General features: G+C 37.9%; 1 protein-coding gene and 1 long non-coding RNA gene across 2 annotated transcripts in view; both read right to left on the bottom strand.

Moving 5' to 3' along the window:
• CALCB (calcitonin related polypeptide beta) overlaps positions 1-17,467 on the bottom strand; it is a 243,126-nt gene that overhangs the window by 114,435 nt on the left and 111,224 nt on the right. The window lies entirely within an intron of this gene.
• Positions 1,090-15,531, bottom strand: LOC125753245 (uncharacterized). The gene is made up of 3 exons (XR_007404580.1): positions 14,042-15,531; positions 6,162-7,396; positions 1,090-1,329 (listed from the first exon to the last, which is right to left on the bottom strand). It is a non-coding gene; the product is annotated as an uncharacterized LOC125753245 (long non-coding RNA).

Here is a 17,467-nt window from a genome sequence, read left to right as displayed (position 1 = left end):
CAAAAAGTACAGGCTTAGGTGTCTTTTGACCTTTTTGCCTGGATCCCAAAATGTGGTCTGGATCCCTGCCCTGCAGTCTAGACCCACATGCGGCCAACATTAGTGGAGACTATCCTCAACCCCTACTACATGCCCATGACCAAGGGAAGTTAAGTATTTGCTCTTGTTAGCCACATAATATTTATGTAATATTGCCATGGCAAAAGCTAACTGGTACATGTGATTCAGGAATGTTATAAAGTGAATGTGTCCCCTATAATCCATATGTTGAAGCTCTCACCCCCAATTTGACTGTATTTGGAGATAGGGCGTTTAGGGAGCAGTTAAGAGTAAGTGAGGTTGTAAGGATAGGATCCCGATCTGATATGACTGCTGTCCTTATGAAAACACAGAGAGATATCAGACATCTCTCTTTCCCTCTCCAGATACACACAGAGAAGGGGCCTAGAGGGGACACAGTGAGTGGATGGCCATTTGTAAGACAGGAAGTGAAACTTCACCATATAGAAACGCAGATGGGACTTTGATATCACTTTTCCAATATCCAGAATGAAAGAAAATATTTTTCTGTTGTTAAGCCACCCAGCCTGTGCCATTCTATAATGATTGCGAGAGCAGACTAATACAGGGATCATTAGTTGTTGGAATTATTTTTAGTATCACAGCTTGTTTTTCTTCCTATTGAGATTTTGGGCTTTATGTCAATTTGCTAAATATCCAAATTAGCAATTTTACTTTTTTCTTTTTATGAGTTCATTTTCATTTTTTCTCCTTAAAATCATCTGAAAGAATGTCCATTTTGTTTTGGTTCCAATCTCCTGCTGCTAAAACTGGATAATCTGTACCATAGATAATGAAGTTTGGTTTACTCATATAATAGATATATACAACACACATAGAACAGTAAATATAGATATCTGTATCAATCTGGATAAATCTCTTCTATAATGTTGAGTATAAAATAAAGCAAGTTTCAAAGAACACATCCCAGATAATACTATTTGTATTGAATTTAAAACATGTATAGCATTACTATACAAAATCTATGGGGATATATATATATATATATATATATATATATACACACATACAGTCATTCACAGAAAGGATAAGCATCACATTTTTTTTTAAAAGTAATTTTATGCGGTCAGAAGGAAATGTCAATAAGAGGAATATTTAGGGGATCCCTGGGTGGCGCAGCGGTTTGGCGCCTGCCTTTGGCCCAGGGCGCGATCCTGGAGACCCGAAATCGAATCCCACGTCGGGCTCCCGGTGCATGGAGCCTGCTTCTCCCTCTGCCTGTGTCTCTGCCTCTCTCTCTCTCTGTGACTATCATAAATAAATAAAAATTTAAAAAAAAAAAAAGAGGAATATTTAGTCAGCACCCAGAAAGGTTTTGTTTTATTATGTAAGCTGGGTAGTTGGTATATATGAATTGTCATGATATTTGTGTTTAGTAGGAATAAATTTCATAGTTTTTATATTTTTATATTACATATTTTAAATTAAGTCAACTGTCATAATTTTTTTAAGTGTGAATTTTAAATACCAAAAGAAGATCTGTTCTGTTCAATGGAAAGCATGAAAAATACCCCCAATATATACAATGAATCCATAATTGAGTAGAGATGGTAGTAATAAATACTCATGTAGCTTTAATACTGGTATATTAGGGTTACCAATTCAGATCCAAGACTACCAGGTTGCATTTTTTTTTCAAGAATCCAACAATGTTCTTTCCATGAGAGAAACATTTAAGACAAAAGGACTGAGAATTGATTAAAATAGATGAATAGTAAAAGATATGTGACAAATATCAATAAAAATAGTAGAGTAAGTTTGTAATATATGATCAAAATAGAATTCAAGGCAGAAAACCTTAAGAAAAAATGGAAAGGTGTTATTTGATGGGAAAAGGAACCAAATGGCAAGATATTTTGGTAATAGACACACATGCATCCAACAACATGTCCTCGAATTATGTGAAACAAAAACAGATAGAACTGCTGGTGAAATATGTGTATCAAGAATTCTCGTTATGGAATGAATGTACCCCACAAATAAGCCATTAGGTTTAGGATTCACCTCCAAATGCATGGTTTAATGTTGGCTCTGCAAATACCCCATGACAATATGATAGGTTTGAGAAAATAGTGTTTACAATCACAAAGATGTAATAAAGTATATCAATAAAAAGATTATATCTACTTTTCTAAACCCATTCATTAAATAAACCAATATGTCTCACATTGATTTCTAACACTATCCTTATATGCTGATCTCCTTCTGGCCTGTCTTTTCTCCTCCATTGAGAATTGTCTAAGTACTAGTAATATGTCTTCATTACTAGTAGGACAAAGGTACTTCATACTTCTCTTTTTCAAAATGCTCTTGGCAATTTTTATACATTTATTCTTCCAGGAGAAAGTTAGACTAATTGCCAGTTGTTGTTTTTTTTAATCCTGTTTGGATTTTAGTTGGGACTGGGTTTTCCAGGTACACAATTTTATCATCCTTATATAATAGTAAATCTTAGTTCATAGATTTGTTCTTTTCGTATCATGTACAACTTCCTGACAATGTTGAGACACAAATGATTATAGGTATCCCTGAAGATGAAGGCTATTGATTTCAAACACAGCTTCTTTGTCATCCTAAGAAAGTGTCTTTCTTCTTATTGCATACCAAGAGAGAGTTTTTAAAATAAATGAATATTAAATTTTATCAAAGTATCTTTTGGTACTAACTACAGAATCTTAGGGCTTTTCTCCTCTGACTTACTATCATGATAATATATTTCCAAGCATAGAACCTAATAATAATTAATATTTCTGAGTACTTACTACATGCTAGACTATAGTAAATGCTTCACAGAATTAACTCTTGTAATCTTTACAAGGATTGCTTAAGTAGAGAGTATCATAGATCCATTTTATGGGTGAAGAAACTGAGATACAGAGACATTAAACAGGTTAACCAAAGCCATATGGTTATCAGATGCATATCAAGATGTAAAACTATTCGTAGGCTATCTAGCTCCAGAGTCTGGTGTCTTAAATCACTACACTGCTTCTTGATAAACTCTACTTGGTCAGAAAATATGTAATAAAATATACTTCCAAATTCAGTGTGTTTGTGATTTATTAAGGATTTTGTACTACCATTGTTAAGTTTAATATTAGGGCTATGCTAATATCATCCAATGAGTTAGCAAACTTTTGAATTTTTAGTGTTTCATATCAATGTAAAAAGCATGAAACTCAGCTCAAGGCTTTATATAATTCAACTGTTAAACTTTCTCATATAGTTCCTTTAGGTTTAGGTTTTCTCAGGGAGTTCTTAAGGTTTTCAGTTTCAGCTATGCTTATTCTACTCTATTGTTATACTATTTATTTTATTCTATCTATTCTTGTTTTACCTATATTTCCGTGAAATTTGCTATTTTGAATTTTTTGATGTGTTAGCAAATTGTACTTTCATTATAATTCAAAATCTTCATATTTGACATTATATCTTTCTTTTCATTCTGGATGTGGTATATCTGCATTTTCCCTTTACGTTTCCCTCAGTTTATTGGAAATTTCTTTTTAATTGAGCTTTTTAAGTAAGCGTTTTAATATTAATTTTTCAACACTGCTATCTTTCTTCTCTTTAATTCACTCCTTTCTTTGCTGATCACTTATTCCCTTCTCCCACATAATTGTTGAAGACTATATTGAGCTGGTCTCTTCCTAGATTTCTGAGTTGAATTATTAAATTAAACTGCACATATTCTCTTTGTCTTACTTGCATGTAACCACTTCTTCCCACCCCCTCTGACTTCCTGATCCAGGTCTCCATCATGTTTGACATGAACTATAACAACAACCTCCCAACTGATCCTTTTCATATAGACACTTCGGAGTGATTCTTGCCAAATGTAAGTCATATTGCTTCTATCCTCTGCTCAAAACCTTCCACAGATTCCCCATCTCACTTAGAGTCAAAGTCAAAGTCTTCAGGGTAGCTGAAGAGGTACTGCATGATCTGACCCCATATCATTTCTCTCATCTCCCCACCTGCCTAACTAACCCACTGCCTATTTCATTCCCAGCTTCCTCAGGGCCTTGGAACTGTGTTCTCTGCCTACAATGCTATGCCCCCAATTCCTGCACGCCTGACTCCTCTCCCTTCCCTCAGAATTCTGATGCAACATCACCTTCTCAGGACTGTCTTCCGAGTACTGTACACAAAATGACATCCCTCTCTGAACACTCTCCATCCACCTTATTTGGCCTTATTTAACCCAAAAGTTTTATCACCGTGTGAGATATTATATATCTATAGGGGGGTTTTGCTCACTGTAATTCCACTAGCATGTCACTCAATGAAGGAAGTTAGATTTTTCTCAACCTATATCCCTGGAGCATAGAAAAAAATCTAGAATAGTGTAACCCTTCAATGACTATTTGTTGGCTGAATAAGTAAATTAGGAAACTCTGTAAGTTTTACTCTGACTTTATTTTTAACCATGCATCATGTTCTGAGATGTGAAGTTCTCATTTTGAAAACTGTCTTTAGGGACTCCTGGGTGGCTCAGCCTTTGAGTGTCAGCCTTAGGCCCAGGGTATGATGGTGCAGTCCCTGGACTGAGTCCCACATCGAGCTCTCTGCATGGAGCCTGCTTCTCTCTCTGCCTGTGTCTCTGCCTCTCTCTGTGTGTGTCTCTCAAGAATAAAGAAATATAATCTTTAAAAAGAAAACTGCCTTTAATTTTTCTTTTGATATTTTCTTTAACTCAAAGGTAATTTAGTAGATAGATTTCAAATTTAAAATAGCTTTTAAGGTTACCCTTCAATGATTTAATTCCAGGTTCTTTTGCATCGAGGTTTGATAGTGATCTTTAGAATTTTTTGCTTGAGAAATTTATTGAGATTTTCTATCAGGCTTATTATGTGATCCTTTCCCACAAATGTTTTAAAGATAACAGAAAATATTCTTAGTATTAATTCCTGAGGTAAAAACTTTTATATCAATAACTAGCTAGCTAGCTATGGATATGTAATTAAAGCAAATAATTATAATATTCTTATATATTATGTTTGCCTGTGTAGTTGATCTTGCAAAGACAAAGAGAAGGCAATACATTTTCTAAGTATATTTAATTTCTGTGAATTATCCCTGCTATACTCCTAAAAATATTTAGTTTACATATGATAATTTTTCTTAGTTTTAAAAGCAACATTCATGAGGTAAAAATTATATAATATAAAATTATACACATGAATTATACTTCCATGAGTTTTAGTGCAAGTGTTCCATAAAACTAATATCATTATCACTACAACAAAAGATAGAAAATATCTCCATCATCCCAGAACATTTCTGATGCCACTTTGAAGTCCATATCTCCCAAAGCCCTATTCCTCATCCAATCACTGATTGATTTCTATCACTGTTGATTCATTTTTCCATAGGCAAATGATATGTACTCTCTTGCATCTAGCTTCTTTCTGTCAGCATCATCTTTGGGAGACTTATTTACATTGTTGCATGTATCACATACAACTATTTGGGGGACATTAAGTGGGTATTAATTGGCTCTTAATGCTCAAGGATTGGGATGAAAGAGTTAAGTAGTATTCCATTATATACCAAAATTCATTGAATGGACACACATATTATTTCCAGTTTCTGTTGTTATGTATGACACTTTTATGAACATTCATGTACACATGTGTCTATGACAGGTCACAGTCATTTCTCTTGGATAAGTAGCAAGAAATTACATGGCAAATGCCTATTTTAACTAAATTGACTGTACCAGTTACAAATGGCTATGCCATTTTATACTCTCATGTCAAGCAGCAGAAATTTATAATCATTTGCCCTGTTCCCCAATTCCTTGACAAGGCTTGATATTCTCAGCCTTCTCAATGGTAGCTATTCTTAAAATATTGTGGCAGTACCTCATTATAGATTTTAATATTTATTTCCCTAATTATTAGTGATAATTGAGGATCTTCTCGTGTACTTTTGTTTTATCCACTTACCTTCATTTGTGAAGTTCCATTTCTACTACTTTGCCCATTTTAATTGAGCACATTATCTTACTGAGTTGTAAGAGATCTTAATGTCTTCTAGATAAAAGTCCTGCTCCTTTGGGGGCATATTTCACTCACCTGTTCATTCTTCTCTCCCTCTTGAATCTCTCCTTCTATGGGAAGCCAGATGCCATGAAACGAGACCAGTCAAGCAGGCTATGGCGGGGTCCACGTGTCAAGGAATGGAAGTCTTTAGCCAACAGGCAGTGACAATGGAAGCTTGTCAGTAATCAAGTGAGAGAACTTATATGTGTTTTCTGCAGCCCCATTTGAGCCTAGATCTGACTCTAGAGCTGGCTGAGAGCTGACCGCAACCTCAGGCAAGATCCTGAGCCAGAACCACCAGCTGAGCCTCTCCCAGATAGCATACCCTCAGAATCTGAGTGAGATAATGAATATTTGTTCTTCTGAGCTGCTAAATTTTGAGGTAATTTGCTACACAGCTATGAATAACTAATATCCATCCAGGCCATAATACTGTACTTCAATCTCAAATCCGTGTATCACATTCAGGGCCTGTGAGTTAGACGTGCAGACCTGTGATCAAGCTAGAAGCCACAGTTCCCAGAAGGGATGCAGAATTGTCTTCTCTGGTTCCCAACCTCCAATCATATTAGGTACAATGGCATAAGCTGCTTCTACTCCAAGCAAAATTAAGTCATTCTGTTCTTTCTCGTTATTGAGTGCATTTTACCAACACTCCTTATCTCTCTCTGTCTCTGTCTCTGTCTCTGTCTCTCTCTCTCTCTGAGTTCTCAGTGCTCCATCATATAGTTAGTGGTTCACATTATTCTTTCTGCCTCTGAGATTCTCACGGTGGGAAGAAACTGTTAAGTCCATGTCAACCAATTCACATGCTTGCATCTCCTCTCTAACACCCCAAGTGGTCTCCTAGATTATTTTTGAAGTTTTGATATCACCACCTTCTGAGGCAACTCATTCTATCCTTGGATCACTCTGACTCTTAGAAAATTCCTCTAATAGCGAGCAGAATTCACTTGCTATACTCTCCCACTTCACTTGGTTTTTAAGAGATTCATCCTTGGGCACATTCTCCAGGGAGAATTGACTGTACTGAGAACACATGTCTCAAGCAAGGACCATTTAGTAATCCTTGGGATTTAAAGTAAATCTTATTTTCTTTACTACACAAAGTTCCTAGCTTAATGTGACCTGACTCTCTAAGAGCCATCTCATTACTTGGACTCAGCCTAGACTAGTAATTATTTAGTCTCAAGAATGTCTCTGGAGTAGGGGGTAAGGCTCTTCAATTATTTGGATCCTCAGATATTTCTCCTCTTGTTGAAACTTTCCTGGAAAAAAAATAAAAAAGAAACTTTCCTGGATATTCTTGTAGCAGCCTCTGTGTTTAAGTGATGAGCAGGGCTAACAAAGGTCTTGCCATTGTCTCTGGCAGGGCCCTGAGCCAAGCACTATAAATCTGGGCTTCATCTCTTTTACTCAGGCTTGCCAGGACAATGATAAGATTGATTGTTTCCATAAAGAGGGTAGTTTTAGACTTCCTGAAGAGCTTATCTTATACATAGATCTAGGAAGATTGCAGGTATCATTTTGTGCCTTCATAAAGATAGACAACAAGACCCTTAATACAATCCACAAAGCTATATATGACGTGGTGCATGACTATTGTTTCAGCCTCATTTCTCACTATGCTCTCCCTCTCCCTCTGAATTCTAGTTATACTGGCATTCTTTCAATTGGTCAGAATCTGCATGTTCTTCCTACCACAGCTTTTCCACATGCTATTTCCATGTTCCAGAGTCTCCATATCTCCCCTATTCTCAATCAACTCTAATCTAACTCTTCTTTCAGTTCAGCTAAGCATTGCCTCCTCAAGCAAGTCTTCCCAGATGACCAGTCACCCCTTGAGTCTGGTTATAATTCTTTATTTCATTTCAAAGAGTAGATAAACCTTTCTTTCACCTCACCCTCTCAGTTGTAGTTTACACATTTATACAACACTTGACCTTAGCCAAAAGACCGAGAAGTGATTAGTTGACACATTTATTAACATGATTACTTGATTAATGTCTACCACCCTTAGACTAAATGTTTCATTCACATAGTAGTTGCAACTGTTTTTGCTTTCTGTTGTAACAATCAACATAGTGTCTTGAGGTCATTAGAGCAGGATGCTCCTAATGGGATTATTGCCATTATAAGAAGAGTCATCAGAGAATTTGCTCTTTCTCTTTCTTTCTCTACCATGTGAACATACCATGAGAAGGGGTGACCATCTGCAAGCCACAATGAGAGACCTCAAGAACCTAACCATGTTATTAGCACCTTAATTTCATATTTCCAGTCTACAGAACTGTGAGAAAATAAACATCTGTTATTTAAGCAACCCAATCTATGTATTGTACCATGGCAGGTCACAACTAATGCAGTGGTGATACAGAGATGAATAGGAAAGACATAACCCCTATAGTCATTGGTGAATGAATAGGGAAGACTGATATCAAACATTAACATAAAATATACTTACTTAACAGTACAGTGCAGCAGAAGTATATGTAAAGGAGATAGAGCCTAGCCAAAAACTAGGGAAAGAGCTCCCTTAAGGAAAAAAACAACTTTAATTAGAGATCTGAAGATTAAAAGGCTTTGGATATCTGGAAAACAGTGTGGAGGTGCCTCAAAAAGTTAAAAATAGAGCTACCCTACAAGCCAGAAATTGCACTACTGGGTATTTACCCCAAAGATACAGATGTGGTGAAATGCCAGGACACTTGCACCTCCATGTTCATAGCAGCAATGTCCACAACAGCCAAACTGTGGAAGGAGCCACGATGTCCTTAGACAGATGAATGGATACAGATGTGGTCTATATATACAATGGAATATTAGCCATTAGAAAGGATGAATACCCACCATTTGCTTTGATGTGGGTGGAACTAGAGGAAATGCTGAGTATAAAGTAAGTCAATCAGAGAAGGAAAATCATCATACAGTTTCACTCATATGGGAAATATAAGAAATCGTGAAAGGGACTATAAGGGAAAGAAGGGGAACTGAGTGGGAAAAATTATAGAGAGGGAGACAAACCATGAGAGACTCCTAACTCTGGGAAACAAAGGGTTGCTGAAGTGGAGGTAGGCAGGGGGATGGGCACTGAGGAGGGCACTTGAAGGGATGAGCACTGGGTGCTATACTATATGTTGGCAAATAGGACTCCAACAGAAACAAATGATAATAAAATCTCCATAACTTGGTTTTTAAAAAAAAAAAGACTGTGGTGAGAGGTGGGGGAATTAAGGGGCATTCAAATGTCAAGATCAGGAGCATAGGCATAGTATCAGTGACATGATGGAGCCTACTCATACAGCTCGTGCAAGCCATTGTTAGCATCTCTTCCCAAATCTGTGTTCAGTGATATCTCATTTGTAGCTGGAAACCAGATATACTGGGGATACTCATACAGCAGAAATTTTGCAAAATTTGCATATCAGGATTCTTCTTCCCAGAGAGCCATCATTTGTAAAACATTTACCACACCCAGCTGCAAAGTATATTCAAAAAACAGGGAGAATATTAAAGTCAGAGCACAGAGAATAATAGATAAAGTGGAAAGATATGTGGCTTGAATTAGACTTTTAGGGATGGTGCCTATCATCAGTATTTAACATATATATATATATTCACTTGGTTTTTGCAACTAATGGTCTGAATCACTGGGTTAGATTTAGAGGGCTTTAAAACCTATGGTAAGAGGTTGGTATTTATACTAAGTCAAAGAGGAGGAGAGGATTCTGGGAAGATGGCAGAGTAGGAAGCATTGTCCATTAATAGGGATTTGGCTAAATAATTTATAATATATAAGTATAATTGAATATAATGGAAATAATGAGGAAGATTTCTTCAGAAAATTACATGGAAAATATGCCAAAAGAATGTATGAGAAATAAATCTAAAAAGAGAAAAAAGTTAATGATCCAATGAATTGATTTCACTGACCCTTAATATATCATACTCTGTAATTATAAAAGAAAAAAAAACTTGGATTTAAGATATTCTTAATAGAGTTTCTATTTATGATAAATGTGCTGTTTTCTTTATATATTTTTTTGAGATATTTAATTTACCCTTTGAACACATGCTTGCAGACACACACAGGTTGAAATTTTAGTCTCCTCTAACACTGAAGATACTAGTGTACCATCTTCTGGCTTTCACTGCTACTGTTACAAAATCAGCTATCAGTTAAGTGGTATTTGTTTGGAAGTCATCTGTATTTTCTCTCTGGTTGCTTTCAAGATCTTTTCTTTGTCTTTGGTCTTTCACAATTTTGCTACAGTGTGTCTATGTTAACTTCTTTTTATTGATCCTCTTTGGGATTCCTAAGACTTCTTGATGTAAAGATAATGAACTTTTATGAGTTCTGGAAAATTTACATCCATTAACATCCCAGTATTGCTCCTCATCTACCTTCTCTATCCTCTCCTCTTGGTACTTGATTAGTTACCTACTAAATGTCACTCTATCTCCCAAACTTCTTAACCTTTACAGTATTTTCTATTTGTTACTCTACTGAGTCTAAAGAATTTCTTTAAATTTGTCTTCCAGATAACCAATTCTATCTTCATTCTTTATACTCTATTTTACCCATCCTTGGGTTTTGGTTTTTCTTTTTTTTTTCTCTTAGTTTTAATTATTGTGGGGTTTTGCTGTTGCAAATTCACATGGTGAACGTGTAACCACCAATAGGATTTTATTTAGGGAGAAGGCCTAAATAAAGGTGATGAAGGTTAAATTGAGGGCATGAGATAAAAGTCCCTAATCTGATAGGGTTGTTGCCTGAACACCAGAAACACCAGAGTTCACTCTCTCTGCCATGTGAGGACACAGCAAGGTGCTGTCTGCAAACCAGGAAGAAAGCTCTCACCAGGAACCAGATTAGCATACACTTTGATTTTGAAGTTCCCAGCAACCTGAACACTTGAGAAAATAAATTTCTGTTGTTTAAACTAACCAGACTGTGGCATTTTGTTATGGTATCCCAAGATGACTAATAAAACTCTTAACATCATTTTTTAAATTTATTTTTAAATATTGGATAAATTTGTTTTGAAGCAATAATTTCTGTATCTGCATTCTTTGTGGGTCTGATCCTTTGGGTTCTTTTTTTCTGATGACTCTTACTTATGATGATTTTTTTCATGTGTATTTTGTGATTTTTAAAATTTTTAGTTTGTATTCATTGGTACTCAACAAACAAGAATTTTTATTGGCCTGGGTTTAAATTTCCAAGTAGTTGATGTCAGGGATCATGAACAGTTCATGATTAATTTAAACTGAATTTCCTACTTTATTAAGGGAAGTTTTCTCCATTTATTCAGTTTGGCTGCTCTTTTTGAATCTGCTGAGTTCCCACAAATACTGATGATTTTGTTGTTGTTAATATACATATACTAACCAACATTAATCAGTGTTGGAAACTCATGTATTATGCCCCAGTAAGTATACAGGTCATTATTAGATTTTTTTGAATGAGAAAGGCTTCTTTGAGTAAATAAAGATATAATTGTATACTTCTGGGTATGAAGAGTAGGCAGGCATAGAACCACAGCAAATTTTCCAACACAGTGCCCTAATGTGCCTCATAATGTGGAAGCTGAAGTAAAACACTCTCTTTGAAACTTTGAAAGTTTGCAGTTTCAAATCACATATCTTTCATCTTTTTTCTGGGAGGCACTGAAATCTTCTCAGCCTAGGTCTTTTTCATGATTCATAAAGGGAAACAGCCTGCCAAGTGTAACCTCTGTATATGATTTATTAAACATGGTATACATCCAAATTCTCTCTACGTTAAAGTCATTCAACTTACTTTAATGGCCATCATATTAGAGTTATGTCCATTCATAACAGACAACAGCTGTAAGCCTTTAGTTTGAATTATGGTACTTGTGAATTTTCATCATTAAAGACTCGGACTTGGAGGCCTCTGGATTTTGCAAATCTATCCTAAAATGGCTGGCTTTCATATTAGAAAACTATAAAAACTTAGAAAATTATAAGGAAACATAAAATCAGACAAAAAGGAGAAAAAATTACTTGATCATGAGTGATGATCCAAAGTGGATCCAGTTTGGTCAGCCTCCACCCATTGATCTCTTTTCCCTGTTCCTATCATGATTTATTGGTCCTGAGGATAATGACATAAAATAATTTTGTTCTTGTTTAAACTCACTCATAAGTAATATGATACTGAGGGCTATCATAGCCACATTAGGATGCCAGATTAGGAGAAGGAAGGTTTGGCCAAAGGATGGTCTTCAATCTCTGCCTAAGGACATTCCTATTCCCTTAATCAGAAAAATAAATTTGCACTTGTCCTCCAGTGCTGGTTAACAACATTCTTCTGGAACTATGAGGACTTACAGGAGTCTGTGTCCCAGACTTATTGAGCACCCCTAGTTGGCAGCTCACCTGAAGAGACTACAGGTTCTTCTTTATTCTATTTCTTGCCTCTCTCTTGATTCCTTTAGAATCCACTGTGTATCATGGTCATAGTACTGATTCCGCAACAGAATATCAAACTTTACCTTTATAACGATGTTATATCTTTTTGTAATAACTTACAAACACAATGCAACTTCAACAGGGATTATTATTATTATTATTATTATTATTATTATTATTATTATTATAAATGTAGGAGATAAAAGTTCATTTAGGAAATAAGTGTTTAAGGAATCTAAAATGAACTCCAGGGTATAAATCAAATCTAACAGCTATCAGGACATATTTTAAAAAAAAAACAATAATTGTTAAAATACTGTGATTCTGATATAGATAGAAATGTACATCTGTGGAACTGAATGAAAAGGCAAGAAGTAGACTCAATTGTTTAGATAAATAGGTAGATAGATAAAGTTAAGTAGTGCTAAGGGGTGACTTTGGGAGAAGGCTGATTAATCCATTAGACACACTAGGTACAGATTAGTGGCCCATAAAAATATTTTAATTAAGGTGTTTTAAAATAAGAAAAGGGGAATTATATAATGAATCCACCCAAATTTATATCTCACCATTATCAAAAAATATGAAAAAAAATTCTAATCTTTTTTAATGGAGGAGAAGCCCATGAATGCAAGTGTCTTAAGCCCAAAATAATCACAATGGGGTCCTGCTCTGGAGAGCATTAGCCTTTCTGTAGTCATAATCTCCATTGTAGTCATTCACCATCATAAAGCTACAAAACAACATGCAAAGTCATTAAGAATAATGTGCTTGCTGTAGAAATGCACTTTAGGATAAGACGCCTTCCCTCCCTTTGAATAAGAATGTTCCCTGTATATCTGACATATAGACTCTAAACTGCACTAGATTACAGTTTGAGGAAACATCTAATTATATCTAAAGTACAGTTTAAAATTACAAATCTTATAAATAACTTAATGATCATAAGTTGCATGTAAGAAATTGAGCGTTTTTACATGTTTACTCAGATAATAGTTTCTCTTTCAAAAAATCCTAAAAGGAAAAGACCATTATAAGACCTCAGTACAAGAACCAACTAATTATAGTGAAAAAGGAATCAACAAAAACTATTTCGCTCAAATGTTAGAGAAGTGGATTATTAGTTATAATATATAAAAAATTTCAATTTTTTTAATATATAAAAATTTTAATTTAATATATGTCAGTATCATCAATACCCCATAAATGGCAAATAACATAAACAGTACAAAGTACACATAGTAAGAACAGAGGGGAAAGGGTTCAACCTGTAACATATTTCAAATTAAACAACAAAGTATGTTTTTATATCTTTAACTCGGCAGGGAAGATGTGATATAACACTAGCACCATTGTTTACTCTGAAACTGATGAAACTTTTGACAGGGGGTACAAAACAGGAATATGGTAGTATGTACTGAAAACCATAAAAAGGTTCATGCCCAGACACAGCACTTTCATCCCTTGTAACTTACAGGAGGAGGTAATTCACAAGGAGGGTGCTGCTCTTCACTGTAGCAGCCTCTAGGTTAACAGCAGAAATTGACAACATCCGGAAGGTCCAACAACAGGGGCGGTAAAAGCAGCGACATAAATCACAGTACATTAACCGATAAAATATTCTGCGGCTCTCACAATAATTATGAAGAACACGAGACAGCCTGAGGTGTTGTTCGAAACACTGTTTGGTAAAACAAAATGTCCGATTACGGAGGTGTTTGATTTTTAGCTCTGTGAGATACCCCAGTGGGGAGACAGGACTCGGGGGCAGCAGAGAAAAAGAGGCTGAGTTTGCTCCTGCTCCTGCTCCTGCACTCACGAAGCTGGTGAAGTTTCCTTCAGCACAGACACAACCCTCCACCCCCATGGCTGCCTCTCTTTTTCCTTGCTCCTCCTCACCCTTTCACTGAGTGCATTCCTGCTGCTCCAGGACGCCCATGTCACTCAGCATGTTTTGTATTCAGGCCTGGGATACAATAATGATGACACCATCCCCTCTGCTCAGGGGGCTCACAGTTTACACACAGATGGATGAGGGAATAGTTGCAAAACAGTAGAGAAAGCCATAAAGTGACAAGGGAAAAAAGGAAGCTAAATGAGAACCAGGACCCTTAGGGGGTCACATGTTTTATCTCTTCAAAGGAATTCTGCATTTAGAAGATGCTCAGGGAATCTGCTCTCTTAGTTACCCCCTGACCCCCCACAGAATAAGGTTTCCTGGGCTGGCTCCTCCACCTGAGGTGAAAATGCTCAAGTCTCTCCTCCAAGGCAAAAGTCAAGCTTTCACCTCCCCACTAGCCACCCATCATCTTTTCTATAAGCTCTGCTTCCCTTTCAGTCACCAGCACACTCATTTCTAATGCCCTACTGAGCCGTCACTGCTTAGCCCGCTGCGAGTCCAGTTAGTCGTGATCATGACAAACATGAGAGAAACGGGGGGCTCTTGCAGCCCAGGGAGAGGAAGACAGAAGTGGCAGAAAGAAGGATGAACTCAGGGTTCCAGAGCAGAGACAAGCCGCCACATCTAGAACATGGTCACACAGATGAGAATGGCAGGAATTGAACCTGGAAGTGTAGGCGAGAGCCCCACCACATGGAGTCTGTGGGTCTGAGTCGACTTTGAAGTTACTAGAGACCATGGGGTTGGGACACAGCTCTGCTCCTTCTTACCCCCCCCCCCCCACTGCTTGCACAGCATCTTCATGAACCTTCATCCTCACAGCAATAATTGGAAGTAAGTAGATGAGGTGATGATACTTCCTTTAGAGGTGAGGAAAACGACACGTGACCAAGGCCACATGACTGCTAAGAGAAAGAAGAGGCGCAAATGGGAATATTAGTTGTCCTGGGAGCTCAAGAGATAAAGGGTTGTGGCCCTTTCCTTGCCACTAATACATGTGGGTAACTTTCCCTCTTGGCCTCTTGCTTCACCTGAGAAGCTGTGCTATCTACTCTGAAGTGATAAGATCTCTCCCTTCCCTTCCAGCCTCCTCCCCCCCCCCCCCCCCCAGCATGCTAACCCTGATGCCCAGGCCACAAACCAGATCAAATTAATCAGAATCTGGAGGAGGTGCTAAAACCCAGGTACCAGCATTTTGCACAGTCCCAGGAGATGCCAATGGGCAGTTAGGGTTGAAAAGCAACAATGAGGAGTCCGCCAGAGTCCGGCATGAGGGCCACCCAGATCCACCTCACCCTGTGCCCTCCTCCTTATCTTCTATCACTTCTCCCCCAGAGGTCAGCTCCCTGTCCTAGGGCGGCTGTTGAGCTGCAGGCAGGCCACACCCCTTAACTGCTTTCCACAGTTTTTACTGTCCACCCTCTGCTCCCTACCTTGACAGGCCTAATGGATTCTGCAGACTCAATAACCCAGGCATCTGGAGCTGTCCTGGGATTAGCCTGCCACACAACGCAGAAGTGGCCCTTGCTCCTGGTTCTAACTAAATCATTCAATGTAAATAGCCTTCCTTTCCTCCTGAGCCCAGGCTCCTTTAGTCACATGGAGGTGAGCAAGGGCAGTCTCCAGTGGGACGCAGGAGCAGAAAAGAGCTGCTCATATGCAACAGTGGTTGCAGCAGTCACAGCAGCCCTCGGCTCCAGTGAGAGACACAAGGCTCCAAGTCCTTCTTGTAGACTAGCCACTCCTGATCAAGGAGGCACAGCCAGGAGCCCTGCAGAAAATGTTGCAGGCTCCAGGGTGGGATTTTCCATTTGGGAGGGCCCCCGGGGAAGTACTAGAGGGCTTCCCTCTTCCCTGTTCACTTCATCCATCCCTTCTCCCTGACCCTCATCCTGGGCTCTGTTCTAGTCTCCCAGAGGATTCCTTATAATCTTACTCCTCCTCACATTAGGAGAGAGGTTCTCACTCTTTCCAACTCTTCCTACGGGCTCAGGTATCTTCCCCAGTATACGGGAGGATCCAAGTTAAGTTGGTGCCTTCTGGGATCCAGGACTCTCACTGGTGCCTTCCTGGGATCCAGGACTCTTGAGTGAAGACAGGTTATCTACCAGAGAACATTATCCATGTCCCTAAACTTTTCCATCCTCAGGTATGCTGCACGGGGTTATCTCCTTCACTTATACATTATTAATCCACTTGTTTATTTATACATTATTAATTCACTTATTCAATAGCTAGTTATTTTCACCATAAACAAGGCGAATCCCATGTTTCTTGGACAAACCGCTTAAGGCGCAAGAGCAGAGATGAATATGGCACTTGGTGAGATATTCACTAGAGATGCAGCTCAGATGCCACAGATATATTCTCCTTCCCCAGTCAATATGTTCATGTTTGTTTTCACTTAGTCATGGGAGATCATAGCAGCTGCAGTATGCTTGCAGGAGATTTCAGAAGGAAAGAGAATTGACTTGTGGCCATTCCCCTGGTTGATGTACAAATATACTGGATGGGCTGGGCTGTCCTGGTCTAGGACAGGAAGCAGGAAGAGACCATGACAATGAGAATGGTGTGTGAGGCCCATGGGCTAGGCCAACAGAAAAAAAAAAAAAAAAAAAAAAAAAACTGTTTGTGGGCATACTGTGCTGCTGGAAACCGGAAACTCCCAACCAGCAGCGTATGTACAACACTGCGGGAAATAAAGGAGGGTGTTGAGTATATTTCAGAGCTCTGTGAGCACCTAAACACTGGATCTCAGAATAGAACTGCCCTGCAATTAGGAACAAGACTTTAGTGGCTCCCCATTGCCTGGAACTGTGAGTTACAACCAAGGTAGGACTACTCCCCAAGATGAAGGACCTTTAGCCACTCCCTACCCCCTGGAAACATTCCTCATGCCTAATCTTCAGGTTGAGAAAAAGAACCATGAGGACTCACTTCTAAATCATCTTTACTAATTGGAATGCATCAGAATCATTAATTATGTTGTCACAGAAAACAT

Source organism: Canis lupus, chromosome 21 (assembly GCF_003254725.2).
Source record: "Canis lupus dingo isolate Sandy chromosome 21, ASM325472v2, whole genome shotgun sequence".
Classification (NCBI taxonomy): Eukaryota; Metazoa; Chordata; class Mammalia; order Carnivora; family Canidae; genus Canis; species Canis lupus.
Note: the sequence above shows the minus strand (reverse complement) of the source record. Positions and strands in the feature narration are given on the sequence as shown.